The 15,573-nt window shown below is 36.7% G+C and overlaps 1 pseudogene; it reads left to right on the top strand.

The window, feature by feature from the left end:
- The first annotated feature begins 968 nt into the window (after nt 1-968).
- Nucleotides 969-14,194, top strand: LOC127229807 (aldo-keto reductase family 1 member C13-like; annotated as a pseudogene).
- Nucleotides 14,195-15,573: the final 1,379 nt, after the last annotated feature.

The following is a 15,573-nucleotide window of genomic DNA, read 5'->3' as shown; positions in this document are numbered from 1 at the left end:
TTGTTGAGTATCAATTTTTAATTTAACATTTTTTATTTTATGTATTGATTCCAGTTACTTCTCTCTCCCATCCTCCCATGCTTCCCACAGACACCCCCATCCCATTCCCCTTCCACTCCCAGGAAGAGTGAGACCTTCCAGGAGGGATCATCAAAATCTGTCAAGTTATGTGGGGCAGGGCCCAGGCCCTCCCTCCTGTCTCTAGGCTAAGGAAGTATCCCTGCATGGGGAATGGGCTCCCGAAGTCCATTCGTGCACTGCACTAGGTTCCACTGTCTGAGGTCCCATAGACTGCCCAGGCCTCCTAACTGAGAACCATGTTCAGGGGGTCTGGGTCAGTGCGATGCTGGTTTCCCAGCTATCAGTCTCATGTCCACGAGGAGTATCAAAATTTTTTAAATGTTTAATTGTGGCTTCTTTGTTCTTTAGATATGTTTATATGGTGAGTGGTAGCACATTATTTCCAGTGATGCATGGAAAAGTAAAGGCTTCATAATGTCCAAAGGACAATAGGTGTCTGAAGTATTATAATTATTTAATCACTCTATTCTCAAATGTGTGTGAAAATAAAGAGAAATTTACAGAAAACAATACTTTATGAGCATATAGCACTTTGTTTAAAATTCATCCTTCATATGAAAATGAGTGGCTTCCCTTCTTACAAGTGAGATAGTACTTTAACGTTACTGCCTCCTCTTTTCTGTTGGCTGTTCATTAGTCAATAGTAGTATTTATACATTAGGCATAAGGCAGTATTGTTTAACCATTAGCCAGATATTAGCACTAGGTAATCATTAGCATGGGGTAGAAACTGTTAAATATTGTCCAGTAAATAGGAATGGTTAACCACAAGAATGGAAATAACACTTGTTAGCCATTAAGCAAAAAGTTGATATATAATGTTTACTGACTTATACTTTAGGACACCAGAAGATTCAAGACTTGGTTAGGCAGACGAGTGACAGGCAATGAGTTCCAAACAGCAGTTTGTCAGACTAAATGATGGCCACTTCATTCCTGCTCTAGGTTACGGCACCTATAAACCTACTGAGGTAAAATACATGATTCTCAGTATTTCCAGGTTAGAGCTATTCCATGTACAAGAAGGTAGATATATAGACTTGCCCTGCATCAGGATTTGCTTGAGTCCCCATGTGTTTTTATTTTTGTTAAATAGAGGTTACAGCAGCTGCAATTGGTAGCTGAGGGTAGGAGACCAAGCTGGATCCTTAGATAGAACCAAGATTGTGTCAGAATGGGGTCTTTATTCATGCTGTAATTGCCTAGGGAAAGATTACTGCTCCTGGTGAAGCAGCAGAGAGGCATACTTAATGGAGAATAAAGGGAAGTCCTAACTCTTCAAACATTTTCTTTGGGGTGGCTGTTAGTCTTGTATATGATGGAACTATAGGGTACATGCCTCAGAGACACTGGAACATTTACTATAATTCAGTCAGGGAGTTCAAGGATAGGGAGAAAGTTTATTTATGTTCCTTAGTTTTTCTTGCTATAGGATAGGGAGTCTGGGCTTGGCAGAATGTGGCTGTGTCTTTTCTGTTAGCTTTGCTTTTCTGGCCCAGGCCTTCCTATCAGTATACTGTTCTTGTTTGGGGCCTGTCAGCTCTACAAGTTAACTTGGCATGAATCTTCAGGCTGTGAGCTCTGGGCTTAAAGGAACATGTCTATGACCTAACAATTCCTGGCACTATGTTTTTCCAATGTCTATTTTTTTTTTTTTATCTTGATAGATGAGTAGAAAGTTACCAGATTGCCTATCCGCTTTCTTGGTAGTATTGTGAGAGAGGACTTCTCTACTTATGTTACAATCCATGACACCATTTTTTCTTTCATAAAGTCAAGATTCAGAGAAATCAGTGTGGTAACTAAGGTTGTCTCCCTGTAGATTAATGCATGAAATAAATATCTGAGGACTACTTCAGTTTTGTTTTGTGCCACCCAGTGTGCCACAGACTAGTCCAGTTGGATATGGGGGTCCTTGGGATGAGGGTCCTTGAAGACTAGGTTGGTAAATGTTTGGAGGTGACAAACAGAAACAAACACAGAGGCAGTTTGAATCTGAGTGTGTTTTGCAGTTCTCAAGCAAGGTTTTTTTATATAGACTTTTTTCCTCAGGGGATGTTTTGTTAAGCAAACCCAAACATATGACATTATTGTTACTTGGCACAGTGACACAGAAATCCAAAACATGAAGTAGCACAAAATTGTCCTTGGTTAATCAAGACTTGGGACTGTCCTTTATTAACATAGAATCATCCAAGGCTGACCCCATATTTCTTAAATCAAATTAATATTTTTTATGGTCAGTTATTGTTTAATATCTATTGCCTAGTTTTTTGAAATATTGAGCTATTTTAGCTATTTCAACTCTTTCTTATTTTAAAGCTTATTTACCAGACACTTAAGCCCACTCTTGATGACATATATACAGCTATATGAAATTTTATTGTTGGGAAAGTTTTACTATTTGTACTTATATGAATGATGTGAATGATTTGGAAAACACTGGTTTTTCCAGAGATGAGGTCACTGCTAATGACCCCCACCTCAGGGGATGGTTTCTTATCTGTATCTCTTGCTTGAAATATCAACGTAAGCTTTCAGGAACATTTTGTTAATGTGAAAAAAAAATAATAGAAGAACAAAGAGAAGTTACCACGAGAATCACAGCCCAATATTTTTCTCCAGCTGAGAGTTTTCACAACTGTTTCTGGGAGATATTCTTCTTTTGAAGTTATTGCCTCAGTCTGTGGAACTTGTCACACAGAATCTACTGGATTGGTGTGATAACAACGAATGCTGCACCAGGGCTAAGAAAAGTCCCCCATGTACAAATTCTCAACTGTGGGAAAGTAACTGGGATTTACAATGTATTCTTATGACAAGGGAAAGGACAAACTAGAAAGATAAGTGTAAATTATTGGTCTTCACTAATGCAATGTTGGGTTTAGGCTATTCTGGTCTCCAGAACTGAAAACATCAAGGTGAACTGTTCTTAACCTGGAGGGACTTCTCTTATTTCATAAACCTCCTGAGACTGTTTTTAATTCTGTGACAAAGGGACAATTAAATTTGTGCATTTCCTTCCTGTTAGCTTTATGCATAGAGAAATGTGGAGATGAACACAGGATTTGCTACTTTTTCAAAGTGGCACAAAAAACAGGTGCAGGTCAAGGCAACGGCTGAAGCTTCAGGGTTGGTGACTCTCAGAGTGGCTTTGTTCATAGATAAGTCAGAGCTGGTATTCCAGAAGGTGGTACTATCTAGAATTTCCATCACTGTGTTTTATTATGGAAAGATAACTGTAGAAATTATTAAAATAATCAGAAAAGGTGTCTGATTTCCTTTTTAACCCATTTGTATGATTATGTGTTTTTATTTATTTATTTATTTATTTTATATAACCAAGTCCATTTAAATGAAAACAAACATTTATAGACAATATTTGGAAATTTGGGCGTCGTTCTTTCCGAACTACTTCCTGCTGGTAAGGGGCTCTGTCATAGGGATTCGAAGAAGATGCAGAAGGCCTGACTGTAGTCTGTGAGGCTGCTTTGTCCAGCTGATTTGAATGTAGGATCACCTGATACTCTGTTTCAGGCAGTCTGGCTTGATCAAACCACATTAGTCTGGAAGGAATCCACATCTTTTCATTTTCTGTGGAAACAAAAATAGAAATCCTTTTCCCCAGTAACTTGTCCTTTAACTTAAAATTTGGAGTCAAAGCATTTTTTTTATTTAATTTATTATTTTACATGTCGATCCCAGTTCCCTCTCCCTCCCTTCCTTTTCCCCTTCCTCCCTCCCTTTTTCCCTCCCTCCCTCCCCTTTACACTCTCTGCCCTATCACATGCACCCTAACCACCCTCCCCTCCCATCCCCCCACCCCAATTCCATATGTAGGGGAATGCCATCCAGTTGGGGTCATGTAGATCTGACAGGTCATGTGAAGTAGGGACTAGGGCTTCTCTCCTGTTTCTAGGTTAAGGCAGTTATCCCTCCATGGTGGGTGTGTTCGCAAGGTCCTTTTGTGCACCAGGGATACATCCTGGCTCCATTGTCTGAGGTCCCTTAGACTGTTCAGTCCTTCTGGCTGAGACCCATATTCAGGGGGGCCTGAGTCCGTCCCATGCTGGCTTCCCAGCTATGAGTCTGGTGGCCTGTTAGGTCCTCTGTGTTGAGGTCAGCTGTCTCTATGTGTTTCTGCCACCTGGTCTTGTCTGACTACCGATCAGAAGATTATATGTGATTTTGAGTACGTGTGTGTATGTGAGTTCAAAGTCTTCCCCCACTGCTCTCACTTTATTTTATTTTATTTTTGAGGTAGGGTTTCTCAGTCTGGAACTCCGTGATTTAGCTAGATTGGCAGTCCCTTGAGCTTCAGGGACCACCCTGACTTTGCTTACACAAGCAGTGGGCACCATGTCATATTTTGCTTTTACATGAGCATTGTTCAAAACACTGAATTAATTGCGGTATCTTCCCAGTCCACACCTTAAATACTTTAATAAAAAACTGTCATATCATTATCCAAATCTCATAATCAAGGCAGTAATTTTAGTTTTAATTCCAGTCTTATCCTTTAAAAAAAAATGATTTTCGGTTGAAAGGGCTGACAACCCAAATGAAAAATCTCCTTGATATAGGAAATTTATTTTTAATGAGAATATATTCCTAGGGTAGATTTTCTTTTCCAGCCAGTACTTAGGTTTCTCAGACATACAGAATGGATATGCAGAAAGACTAAGATAGGACTCTCTTCTCTGTCCAAGTTCCTATTAGTAACCTGATCTTGCTTGGTATCTGAGATATTTGCTCTTTCATCCTTTTATGGCAGTGTCTTAGCTGGGGCCATGGAGGAGTCTTTATGTAATTGTGCTTTGTCCCAAGCATACTTCCTTGTGTTCAGTTTGTTAGTAACCCCATTATATAAATTGAGTGCGACTTTTAAGCAAACAGTTGAACCCAGGGTGAGCTTGGCATTCATCAGTGCCAGTAAATAAGCATGATTATATGGATATAAGGAGGTTATTGGACCTGAAAGTCTTCCTGTTAATTAGGAAAGACCCCGGGAAAGCAGATTTTGGCTCATTGCCTCAAACATGGACAAAATATAGGCAAACATATAGGACATACTTAGCTTTCTGTGATATATGCAGTATTTCTAGAGAATTTAATTTGTTTTATAGAACATCAAGTGGGAATTCAAGGATCAGGGAATTAGGCTGTTGCCCAACAACTGGTCTGAGGATGATAAAGTTCTTTCTAGTCTAGTAAACTCCCATTTATGTTCACTCTGAGCTAGCTCTCAGGACATGCATCTCTAAATAACTCTTTTGGTTGTTCCTCTAGATTCCCAGGAGTAAGACACTGGAGGCTGCAAACATAGCTATAAGTGTCGGTACCGCCATATTGATACTGCTTTTATATATCAAATAGAAGAGGAGATAGGACAAGCTATTCAAAGCAAGATTAAAGCTGGTTATATAAAGAGAGAAGACATGTTTATCACTACAAAGGTATAGGTTTTATTGTATACAAGTGCAAATTATTGAAATATACTATAGGGAAGTGAAAAGTACTATAGTGAACCAGAAATTGGTTAAAGGTGTCAGTTGCATAAATGGTTAAGAAAAAGTCATGGTAGATTATAATCTCTATGAAAAATAATTCAGTTATTAGACATTATTATTAGTATGTATTTTATTTCTGGAGTAATTTCCTTTCATGGTTCAATAAATGAAATACCAATAACAAAAATATATGTGAGTTTACATTATTAAGTAAGAGTAAAAGAAAAACTGGTTTAAAGGGAATGATTATCACTTTCCTTCTAGTACAAAATATATTTCAATATTAGGACAAATAAGTATACATGATTGGGAGAACCCAAGATACACAAAGACACAACTAAGAAAGAGAATTACAGACCAGTATCCCTCATGAACATTTGATGAGAGATGTCATTCTGTAAATACGTTTCTCTTATTGGTTAATGAGTAAAGCACTGTTGGCTCATAGGAAAGCAAGATGGGCAGGACTAGGAGACAAGGAGGATTTGGGGAGAGGTTGGAGGAGAGTCAACACGTAGAACCAAGAGAGCAGAGGTCCAGATCATTTCTCCAGTAAGATAAGACCACGTGGAAATACTTAGATTGATAGAAATTGGTTAATATTTAAGATAGAGCTAGCCAATGAGAAACACTAGTAACAGCACAACAGCTTTATGTCTTATACAGTGTCTCTATGTGTTATTTGGGGCTGGCACAGCTCTGGGACCAGGCTGGTGGGAAAACTACTAGTAACATTGATGCAAAAATACTCAATAAAATACTGGCAAATCAAATCCAAGAACAAATCAGAAAAATCATCCATCGTGATCAAGTAGGATTCATCCCTATGAAGCAAGGATGGTTCAACATATGAAAATCTATCAATGTTATCCACCATATAAACAAACTGAAAAAAGAAAAAAGACCTTTCAATCATTGCACTAGATGCTGAAAAGGCCTTTGATAAAATCTAACTCCCCTTCACGATTAAGGTCTTGGAGATATAAGGGATAACAGGAACATACCTAAACACAATAAAAGCAATATAAAGGAAACTAACAGCCAACACCAAACACTATTGAGAGAAACTCAACATGATTTCTCTAAAATCAGGAACATGACAAGGCTGTCCATTCTCTCCATATCTCTTCAATATTGTACTTGAAATTCTAGCTAGAGCAATAAGACAACAAAAGAAGATCAAGGAGATACAAATGGGAAAGGAAGAAGTCAAACTTTCACTATTTACATATGATATGATAGTTTACATAAGTGACCTGAAAAACTCAACCTGGGCCATCTATTAATGATCACAACTTACACTCTTCAACATTTGTAGCTTTGGTGCACTTGCTTTCGTCCAGAGTTGGTCCGGCCTAGTTTGGAAAAATCACTTAAAAAACTTCAGCTGGAATATGTTGATCTTTACATTATGCATTACCCAGTGCCGATGAAGGTAGGTGATTTGTATTGTCAAGTGTACATATTTTTTCATGGGGACAGGGACATCATTTTTATGGATGGTTGAGACAAGTTTCCATTATAAATTCATATAAAGTTAATCTTTGTTATTTAACTTCTGAGTGAGTCCCACAAAGAATTTAATGGATTATGAAATGAGGTATCTAAGAATCAGATTAGAAGTAACTTCCAGAAAAACTTTTATTTACACTTGTTTTGCATTTATTTGTATTACTAGATGTTTGCATGGGTCTTGTTGCTATTTCTATCTTGGTGGCAAATGTGGCCCCAAGATATTTTCAGCTTCAAGGTCATTTACACTTTATTTCTTCTCTGCATCTTTTCTTATCAAATCAATCTTGTATAAGTCCTGATTGGTAATCTTAGTTCACATGCCTGTCTTTGTGCCCACATGTATTTTATTCATATGTATTATTTATTCAACAGGACTGGTATAAATTTTTGCTGGAGATCAAGTACATGCAATGACTGTGCTTCCCAGTTAATATGAAACATTTTTTTTTCCTCAAAAGGAAGAGTAGACAAAAGAATACAAGTCAACTGGAAGGTTTCATTCTGTTGTTTGAAAATATTATTTAGGTGCAGGAATTATGTATATATGTGTTTGTGTGTATGTGCATTGCATGTTAGTGGGCAATAACAATTAAAGAAAGAGAGCATGCATGTGATGAGTTCAAGGAAAGAAAGGGGTGGAAGGAAATAATGCAATTATATTATAATTTTGAAAATAAAATTATTATAAGAAAGAAAATATTTAATTATTCATTTAATTAATGTTAGAGAAAACGGTGAAATTAAGCTTCTACAGATAATTTTTACAATTCATAAGCATAACTTGTCAAACACAGGTTAGGGTGATGCTTCACTCTCATTATGTCTGTTTACTGTCTTATTTTGAAGATATTCTTCAAAATTTAAAATATTTACTTAGTGTGTATGATGTTTTCTTTGTGTGCATGCCTGTGCACACTAGTGTGTATGGAGGTCAAAAGAGGGGAGTGGGCCCCATGGGAATTAGTTACAAATAGTTGTGACCCACCATGTAGATGCTGGGAAATGAACACAGGTGTTCTGAAAGAGAAGCCATCTCTCTAGCTCCTTCAGGATATTCTTAAAATCATTGCTATAGGTGAGACACATGCTTTTTGAGATTTCTTTAATAACACTTCTCTTTCAGTCAGGGGATAATAATTTTCCAGCAGATGAACAAGGAAAATTACTGCTAGACACAGTGGATTTCTGTGCCACCTGGGAGGTAAGTACTTTTCAAAAGGACAATAAAGCAGACAGAGGGAGGGAGAATCATGTAATTTTCCCTTGAATGTAGAAATTTACTTACATGCATACATATTTGCTGGAGTGAGAGGGGAAGAATGCATTACTAAGGGTAAGAGAGGGAAAAAGAAGACGTATTCAGGATAATAGGATATATATATATATATATATGCATCATCAATTTTCTAGCAATGTCATAGAAATTTCTCTTTGGCTGACAACTTATTCTTTGTTATCACCATTAACTTAATTCCTTTATATGTAAGTCCAGTGATCATCTTTGGAATGCATCCCTCACCACCTGTTTTAGTGTCTGTAATCAAACTTAGGACCTATTACAAACTGGCAAATGTTCTGACACTGGTCTATATGGCTAGCTCTCAAAATTTTTCATTGTAATTGTTCCATCTTTTCTTTATGTTGATATAGCCAATTACAAGTATGACCCTTCATAACCCATTTCTCATCACCAGGCATTGGAGAAGTGTAAGGATGAAGGATTGGTCAAATCTATTGGGGTGTCCAACTTTAACCACAGGCAGAGAGAATCCTGAATAAGCCGGGACTTAAGTACAAGCCTGTCTGCAATCAGGTGAGAATTCAATCTCCCTCCCCATAGCTCATGCTTTTCCTCACTCTGCACTACTGACACTTGTTCATTAGTCCTCTGCTCAAATGAGTTTCATTTTATGGGAAAGAAGATTCTGAGAGCAGCATCACTGTTTCAAAAGCCATGGAAGAGTCTAAATTTAAGCATGGACTATGAAAGTATTGGTGAGAATGGAGACACACTAGAGTACTCCACTGTTGGTGAATGTATAAATTTAAAGTGATTCAGCAGGCAGAAGTTGAGGGCAGGGGAAAGTGACCTTCTCCCTGAACTGAGACTAATGGGAAGGCATGGGATATTCTGTTGAAAGATTGATTTAAAATAAAAATCAATCAGTGGTCAGGACTTATGTGGAAGTTGGATGCTTCTCACCATATCTTTATGGTCCTTTTTCATCACTGTTGTTATCTTACCAATTGGCATCTGTACATACTGAACTGCCTTGAGGACCACTAGATATTATTTCATCCTCTAAACTTACCCAGCCAAAAGTTCTTTGCAGAATCCTCCAAAAGTTGTTTTAAAATTTGCAACAGTTTGATCTTTTAAATTCAAATGTGATATTGCATATAATTTTCTTAGTCTATTGACTTCAAGCACTTTTATTTGTCATAATATGGGCATCTGATATAATTTAATATCTTTCTACCATATTTTTTCAAAGGTTGAATGCCATGTTTATAATAACCGGAGTAAGCTGTTGGAGTACTGCAAATCAAAAGACATTGTTCTGGTTGCTTATGCTGCTCTGGGAACTCAAAGATATAAAAAATGGTAATAAGATAAAGAGTATACCTGAAGCAAGACTGTCAATTAGCATCAGACCCTCAGTTCTCAGGGAGAGAGGGATCTTTCTTTAGAAGAACTTGCTGAAGCCAAAGCTGTTGGTTCAGTAGACCGGGCATCTTAGTTCTTCCCCCCTCCCTGTTCTTCTGATAAAATACTTGGACAAGAGTAACCTCAGAGAGAAAGGAGTACACGTGGTTCACAGTTCCAGAGTGTAGGCAATAATGGCAGGCCTGTCAGGGTGTCATGTACTTGAAGCAGGTCATCCCTTCACATTCAGTCAAGAAGCAGAGAATGAGAAATGAACATTTATTCTCTGACCACTTTCTCCATATACACAGTCCTGGATCCTCTGCTCAAGGGGATGTTTCATCACCTAGCTCATTGTCCAGATAATACTAGACTTTGTCCAGCTGACAACTATCCATAACCATCACATCCAGTCTAGAATGTGCCCTTGAATGTGTTTTGAAGCTCCATAACAAAAACAAAATAGTGACCTCAGGAGCTCATTTCTACTTTGCTACTAGGGTGGACCAGAACTCTCCAGTTCTTCTGAATGACCCAGTTCTTTGTGATGTGGCCAAAAAGAATAAGTGAAGCCCAGCCCTGATTGCACTTCGGTACCTGCTTCAGCGTGGGGTTGTGCCCCTGGCCCAAAGTTTCAAAGAAAATGAGATGAAAGAGAATTTGCAGGTGATGAGCTCTGCAAAAAGTACTGTCAATATGCTTCCTTTCTTCAAATCTCTGAACATTATTTAAATCAAGCCTATATTTCTAGCATTTTCTATGCATGCCAACTTTCAGGTGCACTGAGAAATGTTTTGTACATGAAATAAACAGCTGCATTCCTTAGTAGATTTAGGGTTAATCCTATGTAGAATTTGCTTTGCATTGTCAGCTGAGTACTTGCATACCTCTTTTCCATGGGGCTCTGTTTTCTTTTCTGAAATAAGGGATCTGGCCTGAGTAATTTTGATTCTGGAACTATCTATGGTTTACTTTTAATTCATTTAATGCTCAGATATTTTAACACACACACACACACACACACACACACACACACACACACTAATTGTATTTTCCTGTCTTTTTATTTACCTGAGTTGATATTTTTAAATTTTAAGTAAGTATACTTTATTATAGTATAAAATGTTTAGTTACTACAGAAACCATTCTTAAGCAGAAATTTAATGTAACTAACCACTCATTTACCTTCATGTTCTTTAATTTAAATATTTGCTTTACTTTAGCCTGAACGCAATGGTAATTATCTATGCTGAGTTGCCTCACATATCTTTGAGGAACTATTATACTTATATTCAGGACAATGAGGTCTCTCAACTATAGTAGACTGAACTTTTTCTCCATCCATATGGGTTTCATACAACTGACAAGTTTCCTAGGTTTTACATCTGTACTTAGCCCTACACCCCATATAAGCTCCCTGGCTCTGACGTCAGACTGTATGAGCTCTTATGAGTCCAGGATAGTTGTTTCTGTGGGTTCCTGTGTGATGTACTCAGTAACACTCCCACACCCATGTATATATACACACACACACACACACACACACACACACACACACGCACACACACACACACTCACAAACACTGGTGGTTCAAGGTTAAAAGAACAATGCAGTAATTTGTAAATTTTGTAGTCACTAAAGAGATGTTTTATTTTCTCAAATAAATAGAAGTGTGGACTATCAGTTTGCTACATTTACATATTTTCAATAGTGATTGCTATTCAAATTCAGAAGTTTGCTGAATTTCCTTCTCCAAAATTTTCTTATTTTCCTTCTCTTTTTATTACTTCATCAAAAACTGGCTCTTACTCCAGTCTTCATACTTTTATTCTGGGATTGAGCATCATATCTTTTCACTAGTCAGGTTTTTGAGTCTCCTTCACTATTTTACCAAGGCTTTGTTTTATTTCCCCCAAACTGTTCCCTAAAATACAGTTCTTATAAGTTGTAAAATATGAATCAGAAAGATATATGTAATTTTAAATGACTTATTCAAGGTGATTACATTTATGAGTTCTGGTATCTATTTGTTTTGTTTACTCTTTTCCACTGGATTTTTTTCGGTTTTTAAGCTGTTGACACTTTTCCTTGTCCTTCCTCAATCCTTCTTTGTCTTCATAAATTTTTTTTTCATAAAAATCATGTTGATGTTAAAATGTCTCAAATTTAAATAAGAAGATCCTTTATAATGCAAGCTCTTTTGTCCCGCATGAACATGCTATAATTAGAATTTGGACAAAACTTGACTTACATAAAATTGAAAAGAACAATTATTTACATTTTAATTATTTATTGATGGATTACAAACTCTAACTCCCTATGAAAATCACTGTTTGTTGGATATATTTCAAATTTTTGTTCTAGAGTCTTAGAAATTATGTATGTGATGCCACCATCTTTGGAATATGTTAACTGTTTTTTTGTTTTGTTTTTTCCTTAAGCTGCCTTTGAGATTTCCTGTCTTCTGTGGCATTGTACAATTTTAATATATCTTAACAGCAGTTTCTTTCATTTTTGTTTGATATTTATTAACCACCAATATTTTAGTAGACAATGTTCATCATTTTTAGGAGCATGCATACTACTTGCATTACCTTTGAGACACAAAATCTGCTTCATTCAAATGCTAAAACCTTGTGTTTTCTGAAAGGTTTTTGAATTCCAGTTGTCTCCTGAGGATATGAAAACCCTAGATGGCATGAACAAAAATTTTCGATATCTTCCAGCTCAGTAGTAAGTAATGTTGATAAACACCTCACATCAATTTGTTTCAGGTTCAAGTCTCTCCTATTCCATCCATGATAGTTCAAAAACCAAATGTCCTACTTGTCTGTAACAAGATTCCCATGGAGTTTTGGAAAATGTGATGTGTCATTGCAAAACATATAGAAGATTTTGAAAATCATGCTCAAAACTAAGAAAAGAACCTTCATGAAAAATCACTATTGCTTAGGAGAATTAATGACCACCCAACAATCTTTAGTTTCCCTTCTTGAACAAGCTTACAAAAGTTGATACTGGAAATAGGTTATAAATTATAAGTAAAGACAGCATATATATATATATATATATATATATATATATATATATATATATGGTGCATATTCATCTATCATCTATCTTCTATCCATCATCTGTAATCTATCTATCATCTATCTCTTCTATTTTTAGAATTTTAATTCTCAATAGAAATAAATATGAAAATGTTTGAAGGAGGAATATAAAGTCTACAATGCCATGTAAAATTGGTATATATTATTAAGATTTTTGTTGGTATTGAGCAGAATGAAGGCAAAGATGAGATATAATTCAGTGAGTGAATTGTTTTTGTAAATAATGAATAATTCTCGCCACATTTTAACAATTAATTATTTGTAGTGATACATTATTCATGATTTGTTAAGACTAGACTGAGGATTCAGAAAGCAACGTAAGCCACAAGCTATAGAGATCAGGATGTGGTGACATACACCTGTGATAAAGGCAGAGGGATCTCTGTTAGTTCAAGGCCACTCAGGGATACATTAGAGTGAATCAGTATAAAAGATAATTAGAGCTTACACCTTCAATTGAGGACATGTGTGAGGTATTTAAGACAGGAGCAGGGGCTCCAGCCACATTGAGGATAGGAAGATATTGAAGTCTCATAATTCTCCAGGCACCATGAGGAGAGCATAGTAGTCTGGGATTACAGTCTGAGGTTTGATGTCCCAGGATCACCTTTCAGTTTGAGGTAGACATGAGAGCTAGTGGCTAGCTGTCCTGTATTTCTGATCTTGAGCTTGAAGCTTGAATTTAAATATCAGTTTTTAGGTCTTTGATTAATTGTGTGACAATAGTTTTATCACTGCATAATTTGTATTGTTATTTATATAGTGAGGTCTTCAAATTATATAGTTAGCTCCTTGGATATGGAACCCCAGTTTATTAATTTCATTCTTTTCCTAAGTAAATATAATACATTACTTTGTTACTAATACTTAAATGGAAGTGTAAGTAGAAGGAATAAATGTTAAGTAAGGCATATTAAGATATTTTTGTGTTGATGAATGTGTAGAGTGTCTTTGAAGGTGACATGCTATTTTCCCTTCATTGGAGGCTGAGGTTGGGAAGGATTTTTTGGCTCTTCTTTCTTTGATTGATGCATAGCTGAAGCTAAGGGAGATGAATATATATGAACACTGGTCTTAGTGTATTCTGTTCTAGGCAAAGGGACATAATTGGAAAATAATTTATAAATGATATTTTAAAAACATTTTTTATAAATATTTGTAAATGTCTGTAAGAATATCACCTTCAGCAACTAATCAGGGAACAAAATGATTGAATTTCACCTACATGGTAACTTTCTACATGTCATACCTTATATTGCAGATATAGATCATAGAGTATGTGTTCCTTTTTATTTCCCATTTTAGTTTTGCTGACCACCCTGAATGATGAGCACCTAAACATGACACTGCCTGAAGTCACTGTGTGATGTTGGCCATACGACCCAGATGCTGTTTGGCGGATGTCTCATTTCTGGTCGACCTGGCCTGCTTAGCAGCTCCCACATTCAGCTCAAGCTCCAGCTAATGATCTTGAAGAAAAGGGATTTAACTTTCATGATGATTTGAAATAAATATTTCTTATTTCTCCTCAAAATATGCTTTATTTTTTTAATGAGTCATTATGACACAAAACTGGTGGAAGTCTATGGGTGGTGTTTGGAGATGATGATTTCCATTTCATAAATATTTCAGACTTGGGGTAGGTTGTGTTTCTAGACCAGAATATTACTGTAAATAATTATTTATAAGTCAGTGGTCCTCTAGCCATGAGTCAACAATAGAACAGTACACACAGTCTGGAAGGTGAGATACACAAGGGAATGTTGGTCAATAGTCCCCAGGCTCTCTTGGAACTGTAGAGTGAAGCATTCCTGAGATAGGCTAGGCTGAAGAAAATCAGTCTAGTAAGACCATTAAAAGTCAGGATGTGGCACTTCAAAAGGATGGAGTTGTCATAGCTCTACATAGAAATTACGCCAATTTTTTTTTTAAATTTTAACATAATTACATCTTACAAACAAATGGTGCTTTTAACAAATTTAATCCAATGATACTTCAGAGTGCTATTCCTGGCATTAATTTTTAAAATAAATAAAAGATAGAACAAACTTTAATTTAATAAATTTATAAAAACATATAAAACTGATCCTTCTTTGACATGATTTTTTAATTTTAAAACAATGTTTTCTCATTTTACATACCAATCCCAGTTCCTACTTCCTTTCCTCCTTCATCTTCCTCCCCTCCCCCATACAGCACCTCATCCACTCCTCAGAGAGGAGTGGTGACTCTAAGAAGTCACCCATGGTGACTCTAAGAAGTCTGGCACATTTCTTTGAGACAGGACCAACGCCCTTCCCCCTAAATGTAGATTGTGCAAGATATCTCTACAAAGAGTATGCATTTCCAAAACCCAGTTCAAGTACTGGAATAAATCCTGGTCACATTGCCAGTGGCCTTACAGACTGCCAAAGCTACTCAACTGTCACCCACATTCAGAGGACTCAATTCTGTCCCATGCAGGTTCCCCAGCTGTCAGTCTAGAGTCTTTATCCCCCACTAGCTCAGATTTCTGTGAGTACCTCCAAAGTGGCCTTGACCCCTTTTCTCATATTATCACTCTTACCTTTCTCTCTTTGATGGACTCTGGGAGCTCAGCCCAGTGCTTAGCTGTGGATCTACTCATCTCTCTCCAACGAATGCTGGATGAAGGGACTATGAAGATAATTAAGGTAGTCATCAACCTGATTACAGGAGAAGACCAGT

This window comes from Phodopus roborovskii, unplaced genomic scaffold (assembly GCF_943737965.1).
Source record: "Phodopus roborovskii unplaced genomic scaffold, PHOROB, whole genome shotgun sequence".
Taxonomy (NCBI): Eukaryota; Metazoa; Chordata; class Mammalia; order Rodentia; family Cricetidae; genus Phodopus; species Phodopus roborovskii.
This window is presented reverse-complemented; position numbering and strand designations above follow the sequence as displayed.